This window comes from Eretmochelys imbricata, chromosome 2 (genome assembly GCF_965152235.1).
Source record: "Eretmochelys imbricata isolate rEreImb1 chromosome 2, rEreImb1.hap1, whole genome shotgun sequence".
Classification (NCBI taxonomy): Eukaryota; Metazoa; Chordata; order Testudines; family Cheloniidae; genus Eretmochelys; species Eretmochelys imbricata.
This window is the reverse complement of record NC_135573.1, coordinates 168,677,776-168,688,076: the sequence shown is the minus strand read 5'-3', so window position 1 is coordinate 168,688,076 and position 10,301 is coordinate 168,677,776. Positions and strand designations below refer to the sequence as shown.

The following is a 10,301-nucleotide window of genomic DNA, read 5'->3' as shown; positions in this document are numbered from 1 at the left end:
TGTCACCTCACCTATTTTGATACAGGCAGATGAGAAATGTTTTTTTCCATTAGTTCATTTTCCCTTCCCAAATACAAACACTTCCCGTGTTCTCTGCCATATACCCCTATCACCGTCCACCTTTCTCTGGCTGTCTACACCCCAAAAATTACTTTCATGTTTAATGGAATCCTTGAAACTGGAAGCATTTTTCAACCCTAAATGCTGAAACTTTGCCTTAACTAAACAGTCTCTTTATTAGCTGGGGCCTGTAATTTATGTCTTTGAGACATTACATGTGACCTTTGGGGAAAACTGAGGAGCATAAACTATACCTGTTTATGTTAGCAGCCAGCAGAAAAAACAACATTCTCCAAAGGACTGGGCATATATTTATTGGTCATATGTTGCCATACGTTAATGTGCTGTTATTCTACTGCCATAATGTATGGCTTCCTAGAGGATAAATAATATTCCAGACAATTTTAGCTATGATAAAGTGAGAGAGAGAAAACAAAATTCTGTACATCGTAAGTGTGTTTTCTTTTCCTTTTTCCTTTTTGGCATGCAATTCAAACCCTGGTAGCAAGGACTTTAACCCGAGCCTGTGTTAAGAAACCAGGTACTGAAACAAAGACAGATACAGCAGAGTTTTTGGGGGAGAGTATTCCCTGCATTACACAGTATTTAAAGACATTAGGAAACTCTGAGAAACACATTTTTCTTTTATTTTCCCTTATAAAGGCATATGGAGACTTTTATCCTGGACTAAATTTGCAAGGAAAGAACCTAAAAATCAAAAGAACTGTGCATGGCAGTTATTTCTGGTGGGCTCTTTACAATCTTTCCCCACCCAGCCCAACTTTTCTTTCCTCACATGGCAGTGAAATCAGAATCCTGCATTTATGACATCACAGCCTATAGCCACAGACATTGTGTAGCATTATGGGCCAAATTCTTCTCTTAGCTATGCTGGTCTAACTCCACTGATGTGTAACAGAGGAAAATTTGGCTCAGGGATTTAACAGCAAGATCAAACAGAAGAGGCAGGATAGACCATGAGGTAGCAACCACAGGTTAAAACACAAACAGCTTTGCTAATTAGAAAACATGAGAAAGGGGTGAGTGAATGGTTAGCTTCAGGGGGTACTCATGGAATATGGAAACATCTACCTCCAGGTGGCTTTTTCTAAGTGAGTGGTGATCAGAACATATTACCATCTGAAGACTGTTTTGTGTTATCTGTTCCATACCTAATAGATAAGAGTTCACCTCACAAAACTGGCACTGATTAGCATTTTTGTTGGCACTCTTGACCGAGAGGCTAGAGACTGAATCGGCATGAAAAATGCAGTACTGTATTCTCTCATCTAAAGGAATGTTGCTTCAGAATAGCACCGAGGAACATCAGCAAGGGATTGTGTGAGAAGCTTGCACTCCCACTGTCTGCAACATAACCATTCTGTGGACAAACAAAAGACTCTAGGATTGTCAAATCAGCACTTTTCACAGTATTTCTAAAGTATTTTAAAACAAGAAAGTCATCATTTCCGAGGTATTACAACACAGTGATGTCCACTCCACAACCTGTGTCTGAATATCCCAAATTCAGGCAAGTCTGGATTCTGACACCAAGTCAGATCTGAACTCTGTTGACTGTCCCTTCTTTGTAGTGGGCAGAACTAAAATCCCAAATCCAAAAACAAGCATTGTAGTAGAAGAACATGATTTCTCTAACCTGCATCTCTGCTGAGGGATATTTCTCTGTTAATCATGAAGAGGTCTTCAGCATTCAATGATGATAAAGCTAATGGTGCTCATAAAGGGGCAAGATTCTAGGACTGGCTGAAAAATGAGATTTCTGTTTAGCAAAAAATTTCTCAGTTAAAAAATAGTTTTTGTTCCAGTGTGGAATGAAAACGAGGCCGTTTGAAATTTTTAGTGAAAAAACACAAGAGGAATCATCACCCTACAGTAGCCAATATCTGTGTGGTTCAGCTCTCACCTGTGATGTAGGAAACCCAAGTTCAAGTCCCTGCTCTTCCTGATTCTGAGTACATTCTGGGGATTCTTTCTGATCAGAAATTCCTTCATTGACCTGAAAAACCTTACCTATTAAATTTTTGTCAAAAATAATATGTTTCCATGAAACATTTAGGTTTTGACAAACTGGCATTTTTTTTGGTGGAAAGAAGTTTTGTCATAATTAGTTTGGCCAATGATACAGAGAAGATTAGCATGGCCCCTACGCAAGGATGACAAGCAAATTTGTGAAGTGTTCCATTAAAAAAAAAACAACAAAAAAACTGTCTGACTCCCCATTGCCTGGCATCTTTAGTGGTTGCTTACATCAACTCTAGAGTCCAGATCCAGATTTTGAACATCCCAAAATCTGGGGTGTTCTGATCTGAGGTATTGGGAATTGACTTTAGAAAGTGGTTGTTTCCGTTTCAGATCATCACAATGGACAAATTTGCCTTGGAGATTGTATTTCCATGTCTCTCTATAAATTATTCTCAGTAATGGTGGCTCAGTTACTTACTAAGAACAGCACATCTGAGGAAGTTTGCTAAAAATTTAACAAACTGATGTCTTCTTTTTGGCCTTCTGTCACCATGCACATATGTGCAGGTCACGTTTCACCCCTGAAAGAAATCCTTAATGTGGCAGCAGAGTAAACATGGTTCCTTTCCTCATGGGAACAAATGTGCTGCCATAGAATACATTCAGCTGATCTGTGTGGATACATAACTTCCTTCTGGAATTCACACCCTTAGGGGGCTGAGTACAACACATTTTACATGGCAGGGTGAGGAAGGGGTGAGTTGCAAGCCTACTGTTAATGCCCTCAGGCATCCTAACTTTGCAAAGCAAAGCATTCTGCTTCCCGCTAGTCTTCTTAACATCGTGGTTGAAAACACAGTAGAGACATGGGCTGAGCTAATTCGAAGATCTTGTTGCATTCTAAGAACATGGCCACAAGTCATTATGCACAACAGAACTAATGTTTGGGTGGTGGGGTAGATTACCCTAACTCAGCATGAGATCTCACAATGGATATGGAATTATCATCCCATGCTGTCTCTCCTCCTAGTGCTGCACCATTACATCCTAACCCACACTTAGAGAGATAATTGAGCTTTCCGTCTCAATATATCAAGAGGGGTTGCGAATTGAAGGTTGTTTAATACTATCAAATTTTGTCTGCTATGTCCCACCTGTTCCCACATATGGTCTAAGGCCCTAATGAGTTTCAAAACAAATGTAACATGTTGAATACAAATTAGTCAGCTGTACAATATAAAGTCTTTACTGTAGAATATAAAGTTTCAATAGATTAAAGCACACAAATATACCCCCGAAGAGATTCGTGTTTTTCTCTGATTAGTGATATTCATCATTGGTTTTGCAATAGCACCTCAGAGCCTCCAATCAGCATTCAGAACCCCATTGTGTTAAGCACAGTACACACATAAAATACAAATGTCCCACCCTGAAGGGTTTACAATCTGAGAACAAGATGAAAGACATGTGTAGACAGACAGGCAGGGAGATCGAATAAAAGGTAATGAATGAGATGAGATTATAAACAAATCCTAAACTCTGCTGGGCTGCTGATAATCCACTCTCCAATGCACACTTTAAAACAGAATTAAGTGACAGCACTGAGGTTGCTACATTTAATCAACCTGCCATCAGACAATGTATGATCGATGATGTTCAAGTCCAGAGGCAGAAATTTTAAACAATAAAAGCACTTGCTGCACCCTCTCTAATCTGAAGCACTGAAATTTGGGGTAACCAAACTAGGGCTCATGATTTCAGCTGGTTTGTTATAAATCTTGGGATAACCAATTCTCCCTTATGTAAGAACTTGAATTTAATATAAAGTTATATCTTTCTGCAGATTTTATGAACCATGCTATAGAATATAATAGAGAATTTGATCCCTGCTATCAAATTCGACAGAATGGATTAAAAGTAGGATAGAAAAGACATCCCTATACAATTCTATTGGTTCCAGTCCTACTAAATTCTGTAGGCTTGTCCATAAAGGCTGGATCAAATTTTGACAAAGTTTTGTGAAACCATCCACAAGAAGACCTTCATAATGCTGGGCAGACTCCATTTATATTTTGCTTTCGCTTTGCTTTTGTTCAACATCTCCTCAAATCAAATCTCAAGGGGGATGAAAGAAAAAGAAAGCCAAAGAGAATGTGACCGGAAACCAAGAAGTTTTGCTCTGCTCTAGCTATAACAGGTAAATACTGATTTATTATACAGAATACATATATTATAGAACATGCATATGGTTTACAATATGAACACACTTTGGTCCATGCAAAGAAATTAATGCAAGGGTGTGATGTGATATAGCTGGACAACAGGGAAGGACTGAGATTCTGGAGTTAGGAAGAGGAGTCACTTTGGTGGAAAAAAAAGAAGCAGCCTAGTGCATAATGCAAGGGTAGAAAAAGAGGATGGTGGAGACATCACCAGAGAAAGGAGGAGAAAGGAAGCAGCAGGAGTGGTGGAAGAAATAGATCTGGACAGCAGTGGGCTGAAAAGTGGAAGAGGCAAAGAGGGGGAATGTAGAAGAGCTTCCTCTCTCTCTCCTGGAAATGCAGTGCATAGGCCAGACATGACCTTGGTCCTTGCACTCCCAGCACGCAAGGACTGAGTCAACAGCAGCTACAGAAACCTCACAGTGTGAGAGGAAGAGCAGCCGATAGGCCAGCAGAGTTGGGCTGGCACAGAGGAGCACATGATGATCCTTGAAAAGGGTTTCACAGATGCTGCTGGTGTGAGCACTTCCTTATCATTCCCCGAGGCATTGTGTCTGCCGCAGGCCCATCCCTCCGCAAGCTCCTTCCATGGATCCCAAACCCAACCCAAGCAGCAGTTTAAAGCCACAGTCTAAGTATAGAAATGTAGACCACACAAGATATATAGTACATGGATGGCAGTGTTGAAAGCAGGAGTATTGAAAGGGTTGAATCATAAGTGTTTATGAAATGCTTGGAGATGGAAGGTCTCATAAAAGTACAAGATATTATTCTAAAAGAAAAAAATTGTAATTTATGGGTCTGAATTCATCACTGTACTGAATGAAACGCCACCAGTCATAGCCTTGGGTATGCTTTCATGCCCATCAGTTAAGGAAAATTGACCAATCACTGAACACTTGAGAGACATACTGGCAGTGACAACAGTCAGGACCACTGAAGCAGTGGGCAAAGCCACATGGTTACAGAAAAGTCATCAGGAGAGAGAACTGGGGAGCAGGCAGGAGAAGCAGGGAAAGGGGGAAGACAGCAGCTGGTGCTTTGGGACACCAGGAGACTGTATAGGGCATGGATCCAGAACTTATAGCCCTCATTTAAAATAAAAAACAGAGTGACACTTTTTAAATTAAGTTCTACAATCTCTTCCTGAGGGTTCTGGTGACAACAGAAACAATATATGCGTTGCTCTTGTGATTTATTCCATGGAGTCACCTGAAACTCTTCATTAAATTATTGGCTTGTAATTCGCAGTTGTGCTCTATTCTCTCCATATTAAGGTATGTTATGAATCCACAGCCTTAAAGGTTTAGGATACATGGTGCTTTGCATTTGAAGCTAGAAAGCATCCATGCACAGAAGATACAGATGGTAATTACAAATTTAATGCACAGATTGTATTAACATGCATCATGACATTTAAAAGGCATTGAAGTTAGGAAATTCAGGTTATGAATCCCACAGCAAATATAACTCTGTCCTTCGTATAAATGAAATTCTTTGTCATAGTCTTTCTGGTGTTAATTTCAACACTTCTCTTGGACAGTATTTTCAGTATTTTCCTACCGCCATCTCACTATTCCCTCCAATTCTGCCCCAACAAAATTAGATCTCTGTCCAGTGTCCTTTCCTACTGAGCACTGACACTTATACCACATCCCCATTGCCTACCCCTGCTCAGATACATTAAAAGTAATCAAAATTTAAAATCTACAAAACAAACTTTTAAAAAAAAAACCCTGCTTTCAAACTTTATTTCAAACCAAAAGGGGGACTCTTTTTCTAGTACATTAAAAGTATTTACAATAAAAATGCCTTAACACCTATAACCATGAACCTGCTAGAGATCTATAAATGTAAACCCTCCGAGCTTTTGCAGAGTCCTATTAACTTTGACAGCTGTACATGTGTATGCTCCCAAAGTAGGATTGGAGACTAAAACATTGCTACTGTGATTAATCTATGTGGTTTTTTCAACGGAGTAGTTAAACGTCGAGAAAAATTTTAATAACAATCCGAAACTTATAGCAATTATGATAGTATCCAATATTCCTTGTATGGAATCTAAATTCAGTAGATGTTATTTGTCACTAGACCTAGTCAAATTATATATAAGTAAATATGAATAAAAGGGCTGATTTCAACATACTATGTTTTAGACTATTGACTCTGGAAGCATGTTATTTGGCATTGACAACTTCTCCTGTTTAAACCATTTCACAGACATCCAGGCAGGAGCACTGCCATGCGATTTAGGCAACCAATCACAAAGCATAAATAATTAACAGTAAACACTGAATAGCTGAAGCAAACTGCTCACAATCAACCCAAGGCCTGAAAATTATTTGTGTAAACTCGACAAAACACAGTTACATGCAACAGGTGAGCTACTCATTCCCAGTCATGCTGGGCTAAGGGGCCCTAAAATACAGAGTTCTGGCTAGGGGAAGGTGTCCCCCAGTGCAGGCACTGCAGAAGACAGATGTAAGGCTGCCTTCCAAATACCCATTAGCCCTGGCATGGAAGGTGTGCTGGGGTGGGAGGGGCATGTCAGGGCAGAGCCACAACACACACCACTGCCGAGATTCCAGATAGCACTGCAGGCCATAGGACAGGCTGGGGAAGTGGCCATAACTTAGACAGGACCCCAGGACTGTTTAAGTTACCCAGAGGTCTCTCCAGCCCCTGGAGGAGCCCTCAATTGTGATGGCACAAAAGCCGCCTTAAAGCCACCTTAGCTCCTTTCCAGCTGGGTAGGAAGTTCTGAACTGTGCTTCTCAGAGGCAATGCACAGAATCTCATCCACTAAGCACGTTCAAAGAAAATCAGTTCTTGTTTCCCAAACCACAGAGCGAAACTTGTAATTTCAAGATCGGGACCCCAAACCGGAATGAATATTATTCATGAAGAAAAAAATTGACCAACTATTTTAGATGTAGGTGCAACAGAGCATCTTTAGCATCTGTATCACTGGAGTTTCCACTTTGTGACCTCCAAAAGCTGTACAATGGTCTTCCACTGTGCATTTATTACAAGGTGACTGGGAGTTATCAGTCTTGCTCCATAGGTACAAATACTTCTGCATACACTAGTCACAAACCTGAAAGAGCATGGTGTTGCAGGGATCTGCTCATATGTACTTGAAAGCCAGATCATTAATGCCTTGAAAGACAAGAATGTCTGAGTGTTCATCCTGTGGTTTTTTGAAGCTCTGCCTTTTCCCCAACCTGTATTAATTAGAGTCTGATTATCCCCCTGAGGAGAGAGGGAGAAATGAACTAGAAAAGATGAATTGCATCTGTAATTACCAAAGGGAATCAGTCATCCTGGGGCAGTATCACCTGTCTCAACAAATTGTCCCCACAATGAACACCCCAGGAGATTTCAGGGCTGACGCCAAGGGCGGGAGAGAGGCCCAGCATTTAAAAAAACCAGTACTTCATTTTTTACTTTGATTTGTGATTTGTATGTGTGTGTTCACATATGTGTGGTGTATGTGTTAAGCAGTTGCAACCAACCGCCTTCTTCTGTCACTCAAAGTGACAGAACATATAGAACACAAATTTTACTCAAATTATTTTAAAAAGCCATTTTCCAAAAAGAAGAGCCTAAAATTAGGCTCCTAAATTCATGTTTATATGCCTAAGTAAGGCCTTGTCTACAGAAGAACCTTGCCCTGGTTTAACATAAATTAGTTTTAAAATGGTTTAGTTAAACTTATTTAGCAAAAGGTTGAGTGGAAACTCTTATTTTGGTTTATACCAAGTTTACTACATTTAGTTTAAATTGATTCTTAATCCATTTAAATTAAACTAAAGTCAACCTGCTTTAAACGAAAATTTAAAAGGGCCAACTTCTGCATCAATTTTACTAACTTAGTTTAAAAACAAATTTGTTAAACCAATGCAACTTCCTCATGTAGAGAAGGCCTAAGTGGCCTGATTTTCAAAATTGCTGGGCACTCAACAGTTTGCATTAAAATCTAGGTAATTGATTTAGGAGTCTAAACTGAGACATTCAAATTTTAAAATCTTTGCCCCATAACTAGTAATACAGAATAATACTAAAAGTAATAAAAATTATATTTACTCTTATTTACCTGTTACTATTATTATAACAGTTTATGAACCATAGTACATATTTAGGTTCTGGTAGATCTAGACCTAAACCAAAACCTTGCACCTAAATGTGAGTTGTGATGTGAATTTGTAGCTTGAACCTCTCTTTGGCCTCTGTCATAAATATAAAGGGAAGGGTAAACCCCTTTGAAATCCCTCCTGGCCAGGGGAAAGCTCCTCTCACCTGTAAAGGGTTAAGAAGCTAAAGGTAACCTCGCTGGCACCTGACCTAAATGACCAATGAGGAGACAAGATACTTTCAAAAGCTGGGAGGAGGGAGAGAAACAAAGGGTCTGTGTGTCTGTCTATAATCTGTCTTTGTCGGGGATAGACCAGGAATGGAGTCTTAGAACTTTTAGTAAGTAATCTAGCTAGGTACGTGTTAGATTATGATTTCTTTAAATGGCTGAGAAAAGAACTGTGCTGAATAGAATAACTATTTCTGTCTGTGTATTTTTTTTGTAACTTAAGGTTTTGCCTAGAGGGGTTCTCTATGTTTTGAATCTAATTACCCTGTAAGGTATCTACCATCCTGATTTTACAGGGGGGATTTCTTTATTTCTATTTACTTCTATTTTTATTAAAAGTCTTCTTGTAAGAAAACTGAATGCTTTTTCATTGTTCTCAGATCCAAGGGTTTGGGTCTGTGGTCACCTATGCAAATTGGTGAGGCTTTTTATCCAACATTTCCCAGGAAAGGGGGGGGGGGGGCAAGTGTTGGGAGGATTGTTCATTGTTCTTAAGATCCAAGGGTCTGGGTCTGTAGTCACCTAGGCAAAGTGGTGAGGCTTTTTACCAAACCTTGTCCAGGAAGCGGGGTGCAAGGTTTTGGGAAGTATTTTGGGGGGAAAGACACGTCCAAACAGCTCTTCCCCAGTAACCAGTATTAGTTTGGTGGTGGTAGCGGCCAATCCAAGGACAAAGGGTGGAATATTTTGTACCTTGGGGAAGTTTTGACCTAAGCTGGTAAAGATAAACTTAGGAGGGTTTTCATGCAGGTCCCCACATCTGTACCCTAGAGTTCAGAGTGGGGGAGGAACCTTGACAGCCTCAATTCAGGAAAGGATCCCAATTCAGTCTATGCTTAAAATTGATACACTCCTATGTGTTTTCCCGAATCAGGGCCTCTATTTTCTCTCTAAACTGAATATTATGAAACTGTCAATATTTGGACTTGGGTCTGGAGATCGCTGTTGCTGTTGTCCTTCATGACCAAAGATGAAGCCGACGGTTTTCCATCTTGCGAGTATGGTTGTGTTAAAAAACCCTGATGCATGAGTGGCAGTCCTTTCCTCATGAAGTGCGTAAGGAGCTTAATACAAAGAAAGGATTACAACCTGTGATTGATGTTGTGAGCTACCTACCTGCAGATCTGAGACTACAACCCCCAGCATCATCATGCCCGTTGCTTTGCTATTCGCCCAAAGCTTTCCTCCACCATCAGAACACATTGCATGGATTATTTTCAGTGGCTGTCTTGCATCACACCATCCACACTCTCTCGCCCTTCACCTGGGCTCCAGTGGCACGCATTCGCAAGAGGACTGTCAGGACGTAGGCTGCAGTCGATGGCTATCGACATGGAATCATTCTGCATGCCTTCTATAGTAGTAGCCACAACCCCTATGCTTCCCTCTGCTTGCTATGCCACTGTAGAGTATAACATTCTTGTCCACCATAGAAACCATTAAGGTGTTTGCGACTTACCCGGTAGATAGGGGCATGGGTTAGTGAGCACCAGGGTGTGTTCCATGTACCTGTGGGCCTGTTCACTACACCTCTGAGGTCCCATGCTACTCAAGATCCTTTGCAGAATTTGCCTGGGCATGCAAGGACCAGTTATCAGTTACCGCCTGTGGCACTAACCGGAGATTAATCCATGAATATTGAGAGAGTTTCATCCAAGATTTTGAGTCAGACC

The 10,301-nt window shown here is 40.4% G+C and overlaps 1 non-coding gene across 1 annotated transcript; it reads left to right on the top strand.

The window, feature by feature from the left end:
* Positions 1–2,164: 2,164 nt before the first annotated feature.
* LOC144261716 (U6 spliceosomal RNA) lies at positions 2,165–2,269 on the top strand. The gene has a single exon (XR_013345410.1). It is a non-coding gene; the product is annotated as a U6 spliceosomal RNA (small nuclear RNA).
* Positions 2,270–10,301: the final 8,032 nt, after the last annotated feature.